The following is a 9458-nucleotide window of genomic DNA, read 5'->3' as shown; positions in this document are numbered from 1 at the left end:
TGACATTAAAAAGATGGCTCGCAGAGTCTTTTTGCAAATTCAGCCTGCAAGAAGTTTTGAAAAAGCCTATAATCTGATTAGGCAAGACTCGTCTGAACCATTTACCACATTTGTGGGCCGGGTAACGCAAGGAGCAGAAAGACAATGCGGCGATGATATAGCTTGCCCAATAATGATATGGGACATTATTGAAAATAATGGCAATGCAGAATGTAAAAGAGTTATCAAAGCCCTAGGAAAAGAAAAACCCACAGTGCCTGAAATGATAGATGCCTGTAACAAAATTGGGAGTCCACAGCAAGTGGCAATTATCCAGGCAAATGAACTTGGAAAAACTCTAGGAGAAAAAATTGAAAGGGCTCTTACAGCTCAAGCAGCGCAAGCAGTCGCACAGGCAGCACAAACAGAAGCTTTACCTGTAAATCAACCAAAGACTAATGTCTGGGTTGCTTTAGCCAGGTCTGCAGGCTCCGATACCATCCGTCTATCTGACACAAGCCCTGACAAACCTTTTTCAACCTGTCTAGTTGGAGTACCTTTCCCAAAGGGTTTTGATAATGTTACTCCTGATAAATGTTGGCCATATGATGATCATCACATATCTCCAACTCCCAGCCGGAAACACCAAACTTATATTGATAATTCTAAAGCTGATAAATCTGACCTTCAAGAGTTAGAAATCCTAGGCTCATTAACTATGGATACCTGTTACTTATTTCATTTCTTAGGAGAAGACGGCCCTCATTTAAAGGTTACCCCATATCACCCAGCTTATAGCAATATGACTTCTCGTCTCCGTCCGTCCCGACCGTGCTACCCCCCCGATGCTCCTACAGGTAGAAACTCACTCACTAGCAGGAAAAATCCTTCCAATGCATTTTTTTCTATTTTTATCCTCTGAGTGTCCAACTTCTTTTGCTAAATTTCTACAGATTTGAGCTCAAATTACCATTTCTGACCAGTGCAGAGACAAATGATGAAACATTCCTGAGTTATTCTTACTCTTCATCTTATGGAAGTAGCAGCCAGCACTAAATTTGCATCATCTAACCAAAGTAGACATTTCACAGAAAAGCACTTTCTATAGCAATATTGAAAAACTATAGATTGAGGTAAAACCATCAAGTTTCTGCCCTCACTGGTGCAAAGTCACATGTTGTTTGAAGAGCATCCCACTGAATTTTCTAAAGATGTGTGAATGTGTCATCTGGACCACAGGAGATAAAGCAGGGTTAAAACACTGAGCAAAACTGCAGTTAACAAACACAAGGTTCATCAGCCTTGCAATAGAAGCTTGCAGAAACCTTTCAAGGCTCATCCAATAAAGCCCCCTGGCACTTTGTTCTTCCCCCTCCTCCCAAATCTCCATCCGTCTGAGCCAGCATCAGCAGGAAATTTTGCACGGAAGCTTACCAGATAAAATAGCTATATCATCTGCCATTAGTTTTAGAGAGTTCTTCAAAAATAGGTTAAAAATTATTTTATCTATTATTTTTAGCTGTGTCCTAAGTTAGGGATGGGCCGAGTCTTGTGTCTTTGTCTCACAGAAAGGTGGTTCACGTGTCCTTTAATATCATATGTGCAAATATTTCCAATCTGCATTCTGCCTTATCAGAAGGCTAATTAATTGCTTTATTATACTATATTACATTACAACTAAACTGAATCTGCCAAGTACTCAACCCTGCACACAACTCGTGACCGTCACCCAACAGTCCCGACACACACACACACTTGGCCCCGACAGGCCAAGGAAACAAAACACCATCACTTTGGGTAAACAATCTCCACGCTGCATTCTACTTCGGCACAAACACAGGCATAGCAAATGAGATAAGAATTGATTTTACTTCCTCTGAGGTTCAGAGAACGTGAATCCCAGAAATATTCTTGGGGAGAATTGTGCCTTGCTTTTCTCTGTGAAGAGAAATGCGGTGACAGGTGCACCCTCGCCTCCAGGGCAAAGAATCACGGAATGGTTTGGGTGGGAAGGGACCTTGAGGTTTATCTTTGATTTATCCAACACTTCAACAGGCAAGAGGGGGCTCATCTGCTTCAGAGCTGCTTGCTTTTCTCACACCTTTCACAAGCAAAGCCTGAAGCAAACCCTCCGGAGTTGCCCTATCGACCAGGGGACCCCTCAGCACTTGGCGATGCTGCCGGCAAAACCTCAAACTTTTACTCACACAGGGACGAGGCCGCGCACTCGGTCGTAACCCAGATTCTCTTTTTCCCACAGAATCCTCGAACTTCCTTTTTTCTCTCTGCAGGCCTTTTTGTAAGCACACCGATTAACAGACTACACAAGTTTCACCAGCAGACTTCAGCTAAATCCAGTTTCTACCCCAAGTAAAATTTGCAACCCCCTGTCTCACCTGCGATGTTTGGAATTTTAGGAGGTGGCAGCCCACTCGAGATCAAAGGTCCTGGGCAGGGTGCAGGCCCACGGACACAAATGCCACCCCTTTTCCACGGGAAACAAAACTCATCACCCCAGTTTCCTTACATCAGCTTGCCGAAGACGTTCGGCACTCCCAGGTCACTCAGAGTTCTCGTTGGCTGCAGACTCGGTCTTGGAGTTACGGAGTTACGCCTCCTCCTAACACTCACCTCCCCACCTCAGCCCCCTACTGCTGCGTCCCCTTCTCCGCCCCTAACCCTACTCTATTTTCCAGCCCGCCCTTGCTCCATCCCTCACTCCGCCCTTAACCCGTCCCAGCACACTTCCCGCTCCATCCGTTACTTCACCCACCGCCCACCCGTGAGTCCCCTCCAGCAGCACGCAGGAGCCCGAACCCTCGGAGGACGGCGCAGCTCTCGCAGCAGGACAACACCCAGGCGAGACAGGCAGGGACAACGTCTGTGGGCTGCAGGGTGTCACAAGGGGCTGCGGGCTGAGGGGAGGGGGCTGGAGGGTGACACAGAGGATGGGGGGAGCTGAGAGGCAGAAGGGGGCTTTAGGAGCAACTGGGGGGCTCCAGGGTGGCACAGAGATGCTGAGAGGCTGAGAGCGGGGAGCTTGAGGGTGACAAGAAAAGGGTGAGGGGGAGCAGATGCCTTGAGGGGCAAAGTGGGGGCTGCTTGAGGGTGACAGGTGAACCAGCGCTCACACCACCCCTAACCTTACCCTAAAAACCACCCCTAACCAGGTGGAGAGTGCACGGTGGAGGCCAGGGGGCCAAGGGACAATGTCAGAGTTCTCGGAGTGGCACGCAGACATTGTGGGCTGAGGGGCAAGGAGGGGGAGGCTTGACAGATGGAGAGCTCACACCGAGGGTTAGGGGTACAAAGGACACAGGGTACCAGGTAGGGTTAGGGTACAGGTGCAGCAGCCCTCAACCCAACCCCAAGGTCACCCTAAAGAGCGCCCCTAGGACCCCAGTTTTCCCCAACAGCAGCACAAGGCAGTAACCCCAACACTGGGACAGCCCCAGAACTCTCCCAGCAGCTGCAGGCAGCAACCGTAATGAAAAGGTAGCAATGATGTTTGTGGTCTAGAGAGTGACAGGTAGGAGTTGGGGGCTGAGCAGTTTTTTAGGGTCTTTTTTAGGGTTTTTCTCATGGCTTTAAAAGGATGTTTTAGGGCTTTTTTTGGAGGAGTTTTCCAGGAATTTTCTGGTAACGTTTAGGATACTTTTAGGGCTTTTTCAGGGCTTTTAAAAGATTTTGTTAGGGTATTTTAAGGGCTTTCTTAGTACTTTTAAGAATTGTTTGGGGGGGGATTTGGGTGTTCTTGGGGGTTTTTTAGGACTATTGAGGGTATGTGGAGAACTTTTTAGGGCTAGGGTATTTTTAGGGTTTTTGAGGAAATTTTTAGGTTTTTTTAGGGTCTTATCAGGGCATTTTAAGGATTTTTGGGGTATTTTTTGAGCTCTTTTTGGACTATTAGGGGTATATTTAGGAATTTCTAAAGGTTCTTTGGGGACTTTTAGGGGTTTTTTAAAAGTAAGATATTTCCAGTGTATTCTAACAGCATTCTGAGGCTGTTTTTAGGTTTTCATGGAGTTTTTAGGACATTTTGAAGATCAGGAGGTTGTCAGGGAATTTTTAGGTTTTTTTAGGGTCTTTTCATGGCACAACACATAGAGCCTGAGGGGCAGCTTGAGGGGCACTGTGGGGACTTGAGGGTGACAGAGGCTGGGAGCTGAGGGAGGAAGAGGGAGAGGGGACAGCGGGTGACACACAGAGATGCTGAGGGTGGCAGGGGCAGCTGTAGGGTGACACAGAGAAGCTGGGGGCTGAGGGGCAAAGGAGAGGGGTCAAGGGTGACACACAGGAGCTGAGGGCTGGGGGGCAGAGGGACCGGTTGAGGGGTAAAGGGAGAGGGCTTGAGGGCTGGACAGTCCAGTGGAGATCAGGGGTACAGGGTACAGCTGTACCACCCCTCACCCCAGCCCTAACCTCAGCCGAAGCAGCCCCCCTGAAAACAGCCTTTTCCCCCAACAGCAGCACAACGCAGCAACCCTAACAGCGAGACCAGACAGCAACCCTCACACAGCAGGACAATGACAGAACCCTCAGAGGACAACAGACCCACTGCAAAAAGGTAGGGACGACATCTGTGGGCTAGACAGCAAGAGGTAGAGTTCGGAGACTGAGCATGTCTTTGTGAGGCTTTTTTTCCAGGACTTTTAAAGGTATTTAGGAGATTTTGGAAGGGACTTTTCTCGGACTACTTAGGGTATTGTTGGGGCTTTTTCAAAGCCATTTTATGAGTCTTTAGCATATTTGGAAGATTATGGTCAGGGTCAGAGAAAACACCCTCAGAAAAGGCAGAGTTTTAGGACTGCAGTGGAATGCTTTAGCAAGGGGCCAGCGGCGGCACAGCGGGTCGGGTCCCACACCGCCAGTCCGAAGGTTGTAAGTTTTAGACCCAGCTAAGTTGTTGTGGTTAGGGTTAGATGCTGTCAGCTTTGGTCTGGGAGAACTTCTGCACAGAAAAACTCACCCCCTGCGTTTCCCGACGCCAGTTTGCAGGAGGAGCTCGGCACTGCCAGGGCAGCCCGAGTTCTCGGCGGGGGCAGCTTTGCTCCCGGAGAAATCCTGCGCCGGCCCTCTTCCCCGTAAAGCCAAACTCACCCCCGCTGCGCGTCGACGTCCGTTCGCAGGAGGCACGTGGCACTCCAAGGGCGGCAAGAGTTCTCGGCGTCGGCAGCCGCGGTCCGTGAGAAATCGTTCTCTGCGGTTTTGGAGGCCGAATCGCAGTTTTGGCCACGGGCACACAGAGAGGAAAGACCGTTAATTTCCTTAGAAAGGAAAGTCTGGCACCCCATGGTTTAAGGGGCAGACGAAGGGCTGTGCAGGGGAAGGAACTCCTCACAGGACCTTTCTTCACCTCAAGCCCCGCTCCGAGGTCTAGCAGCCCCCCGTGTGACCAGCTGCTTTCAGAGGGTTACCCAGGCACACCCGCACAGGGAGCCGCTAGTCCAGAGGGGCTAACAGGGGCATCCCAAGGGTCCCTCCAGGAACTACAGTCGGAGCATCCAGCACAGACTAGGGAGCAGCCGGAGCCACCCGGGCACGGAGCAACACTTTGAGAAAATGCCAAGGGAAGAGCCCTTTTGCCAAGGGGCAGCATCTGAGCAGGCCAGGCAGCACGTGGGGTTCCAGGAGAGAGCTTTCAACTTTCCCCTTTTACTGTGCCAGTCCCTCCCCAGAGCCCCCAGACCCTCCACAGCACTCCCAGAAAGGAGAGGGGTTATTAGGAGAAAAAGGGTCTAGAAACAAGGGAAAAAGCTTCCTTTTCCTTTATTTTTTGTGTTCAAACTGGGAGGGACTCTGCTTCCCCTGCAATTTTAGTGGTCTCAGTTGAAAGAATCCCTGCCTTTTCTATGCTGTTAGGGGTGTTAATTGACAGGGAGTCCTCATTTTCTATTATTTTCCAGTTTAAGTAGAAAAGGAAAATATTGAAAATGTTTCTTATGGGTTTGAATTAAGGGTAGCCGCCCCCTTTTTGTTGTCCTGAGGCCTAAATTGAGGGAGAAGCCCAGCTATCCCTCCATAAGAATTTGAACTGAGGGAAAAATCCCTCTTTTTTCATCACTGGAGAGATTTAAAGTGAGGAAAACCCCTCTTTTCCCAGTACTTAAGGAGAGTAAATTTAAGGGCAGAAGCTATTTATTTGCCATTGTATTAGTTTCAGTAGAGGTAGCTGCCCCATTTCCTCTGTTTAAGGGGTGCACTGGAAGGAAGTTCTGCCTTTTTCAGCATTTTAAGGGTTTAAAACTACATTTCAGGGCCCTTCTTTCTGTGCCATAGGACCAAGTATCTCAGAGCAGGGTAAGCCTGGCATGCACTTAACCCTTACACTGCCTGGGAAGCTTTTATTTTTCTTATTTTTACTTATAATGTAGATAGGCCTAATTAGAGGTCCCAAGGAGACTTAGACGATTCATATCATAAGCATTCTTCTCCACCGGGCTCAGTCACACATGAAGTACTACTTAATAGCCACTAAGGAATAATTATGTAAGGTCACAGCAAATTAGCCAATTTATCTAGTTATGCTGCCTAAACAGAAAGTTATATTTCTTACCAATTTTCTGCCCTTTTACTCCAAGTAGTTGTTGCAAAAAAGAAAGCGCTGTTATTTTTCAGAAGAGTTTTCTTCTATAACAAGCCCTTTGCTCCCCTTGAATTTGAGTCAGAGGAGCCAAACAGCTGTAGCTTCTCTGAGGGCTTTTATGCCCAGTGGGATCAGCCCCCTCCCTTTTCCTGGGTGCCATGGGAACGAGAGGCGGGCACCATCAGGGGTATATTAACCCCAGCTTTTGCTGAGGGGGTTCATTCCCTCTCTGGGATGTGCTAGGAGAAGAGCTCTCTTCTCATTTCAGGTAAGAGGCTCTTTCAGCTTATCTCAGCTTGTTTTCAGCAGGTGTTTCTGGGCAGCTAAAGCAACAGAGGCTTTGAAGATACTGTGAAGAAAACAGCATAGAATACAGGGAGTATTTAAGTTCACAATTTTGGGTTTTGTGTTTAGGGGTGGTAAAGTGCATTTGTAATTTCTGATATTGTTCTTATTTTGTTTTGTATTTTTTTTAGGAAGAGCACAGCTTCCAGAGGCTCTAGGTTGTGTCAACTACAACGCTTTTTTCAGCAGATTCATCGTGTCACAAGAGGGATCTGCCCAGTGTCCAAGATGATGTTTGAGATTGAGGCTTCAGGTGAGTTGAGGATTGTGACTAGGAGAGGGAGGGTGAGCAGGTATCCGGTTAGGAGTTATTGTTGGGGGGGTGGTTTTGAAGGCAGCAGAGTGAGAAAGGGGGTTTATTTGAGGGCCCCCCCACCCAAGGCCTTTTAGAAGCCGAGCAGAGGCATTCACACGTCTTACAGCACACAAGGTCATCCACTGCACTCACAGGAATGTCATTTAACTTTCTCTTACCCAGGTGCCACTCATAATAACAGCCACAGCCTTGGAATCAGGATGAAGCTGGAGCCTGAAGGAGCCAGGCACACTCAGGAGAGGGCAAGTAGCTGACTCACTGGGATTTGGCCCGCATAACTCTGTACTCATACTTTGGTTTTGTTTTTCTTTATTGTAGCTGACCGAGAGGCTAACAGGCGATCACGGGGCCCTCCGAGGCAGACTCATTTCAGGTGCCATGTGGATCCACATCACCGATCATCCAAAAGATAAGTCAGGGCCACGTCCTGGAGATGGGACAATGGGAGAGCAGCGGGTTGGGAGTTCCTGGGACAGATTTAAAAATTAGCAGAGGGAAAAGCAATCTTCTCCAAGGGGCCTCTTAGGACAGCTAGAGGGAGAGGCTCTACTTTTGATGGCAGCTTTCAGGCGGGCAGCGCAGAGCAGTTCCGGTCGACGTCGTGTTGTCCGGTGTACCGTGTTACCTAGTGTGTCTTTGGGGTCCCTTTTGCCTTTTCCCCTCAAGACCCTCACCACAAGCATGATGTGTTGTGTTTGTCGTCCCCCTGTTTGTCACGTTCCGTGTCACGGGTGTCCGCACATATTTGTGCCGGAGCTGCTCTGCCCTGCCCTGCCGCATAGCCTGCTGCAATAGGACAAGTCCCAGGGACTTGCAGTTTGTGGGGTGCTGCCTGACTCTAGATGATATTCCTAGATAGACAGAAGATGTTTGGAGCTGTGAAGTTATCCCGCAGCCCTTTGACTTTTGTCCTCACTTTCTTTCAGATGCAGAAGGATAAAATCCAGGGCAAAATCCATCCCCCCATCCCGGGTGAGGAGGTTCCCCCGAGCAGGTCAGTCACCGTTTGTCTCTGCAGGGGGAGTGTAAAGTGTGACTCTGTTACAGCTCTGTTCTTTTTCTTTTTAGGAAGTAAAGCTGGATATCAGCAGTCAAGGTGAGGTGGGCAAGGTGAGCATTGAGTAGGGTACAGAAGCAGTTGTTATTGCTCAAGTCTCACTTTCCGGTGCAACTCTAAGCATCCGTTCCTGTTTTTTCATCAGCCTCAGAGTGCGGCCCCAGGAGCCGGGCATTCTTAGGAGAACGGTGAGTGGCAGAATTGTTGGGTTTTGGCCAGTGTGCTGCATTGATCATGCATTAATATTTGCATTTTTTTCATGTAGCTGACTAAGAAACAACAGGGAGTTGTTGAACAACAGTGCCAGCAGGAACTTCCCAGATGTTGAGGCCGCCTTCTTTTGCACCTGACACGGACCTGCATCCCCAGATGTCCAAGAGATAAGTAGAGGGCTACAACCCACAGAGGGGATGAAAGCGGGGCGCAGGGTAGGGACCCACCGGGAGGGATTTTTGAGTCTCCTTTGGAGATGGGGGTGTCCATGAAGCGGCCCCTTAGGCCCCATAAAAGCAAAGCCTGACTTTTGATCACAGTGCTGAGGTGAGCAGGGCAGAGCAGTCCCGGTGTGTATCGTGTCACTTGTCTTTTGTGTATTATGTGTTGTTTGAATATGTCATGTCCTTTACCTTAGGTCTTGGAGGGGCCTGTCAGAAACCCTGGCATCATTGTTAGCATCTGTGATCTCTGCATTCCTCGGCCTGGCACCCAGGCCATGGAACTTTTGCCTCGGGAGCTCAGACAGGCATCAGACTCTCTTGTCTCTTTAGAAGCATCCGGTCGGATGTCTTTTCAGGTCTTGTTCTGAGCTGTATGGACAGCTCTGCCCCGCCAGGATCCATTATGGCGGACTAGGACTTGAAAGAACGTGAGGGCAGGTAGAGGCTTCTGGCCGTAGGATTCTCGGGCATCCATCTTTGCAGTTCTTGGAATAAATCATTCGGTTAGCATCTTCTTCCTCCAGGTTTCTCTGAGCCTCATCAGCTCGCCATCGGTCTCCCCTCGGTCATCTCCTTTTGCATTCTCTCAGTCCTCGCAGCCATTTTCCTTGCCAGGGGATTTCTGTCCGTGTTGTGTCCCCGTTGTCTGTCACGTCCTGTCTGTCCCGTGTCACGGGTGTCTGCACACACATTTGTGCTGGAGCTGCTCTGCCCTGCCGCATAGCCGGGTGCAATAGG

General features: G+C 49.1%; 1 long non-coding RNA gene across 1 annotated transcript; it reads left to right on the top strand.

Moving 5' to 3' along the window:
- Nucleotides 1-8169: 8169 nt before the first annotated feature.
- Nucleotides 8170-8721, top strand: LOC136570120 (uncharacterized). Its single transcript, XR_010785508.1, has 4 exons — nucleotides 8170-8220; nucleotides 8295-8336; nucleotides 8429-8471; nucleotides 8549-8721. It is a non-coding gene; the product is annotated as an uncharacterized lncRNA (long non-coding RNA).
- The last annotated feature ends 737 nt before the right edge of the window (nucleotides 8722-9458 follow it).

This window comes from Molothrus aeneus, unplaced genomic scaffold (genome assembly GCF_037042795.1).
Source record: "Molothrus aeneus isolate 106 unplaced genomic scaffold, BPBGC_Maene_1.0 scaffold_30, whole genome shotgun sequence".
Classification (NCBI taxonomy): Eukaryota; Metazoa; Chordata; class Aves; order Passeriformes; family Icteridae; genus Molothrus; species Molothrus aeneus.
This window is presented reverse-complemented; position numbering and strand designations above follow the sequence as displayed.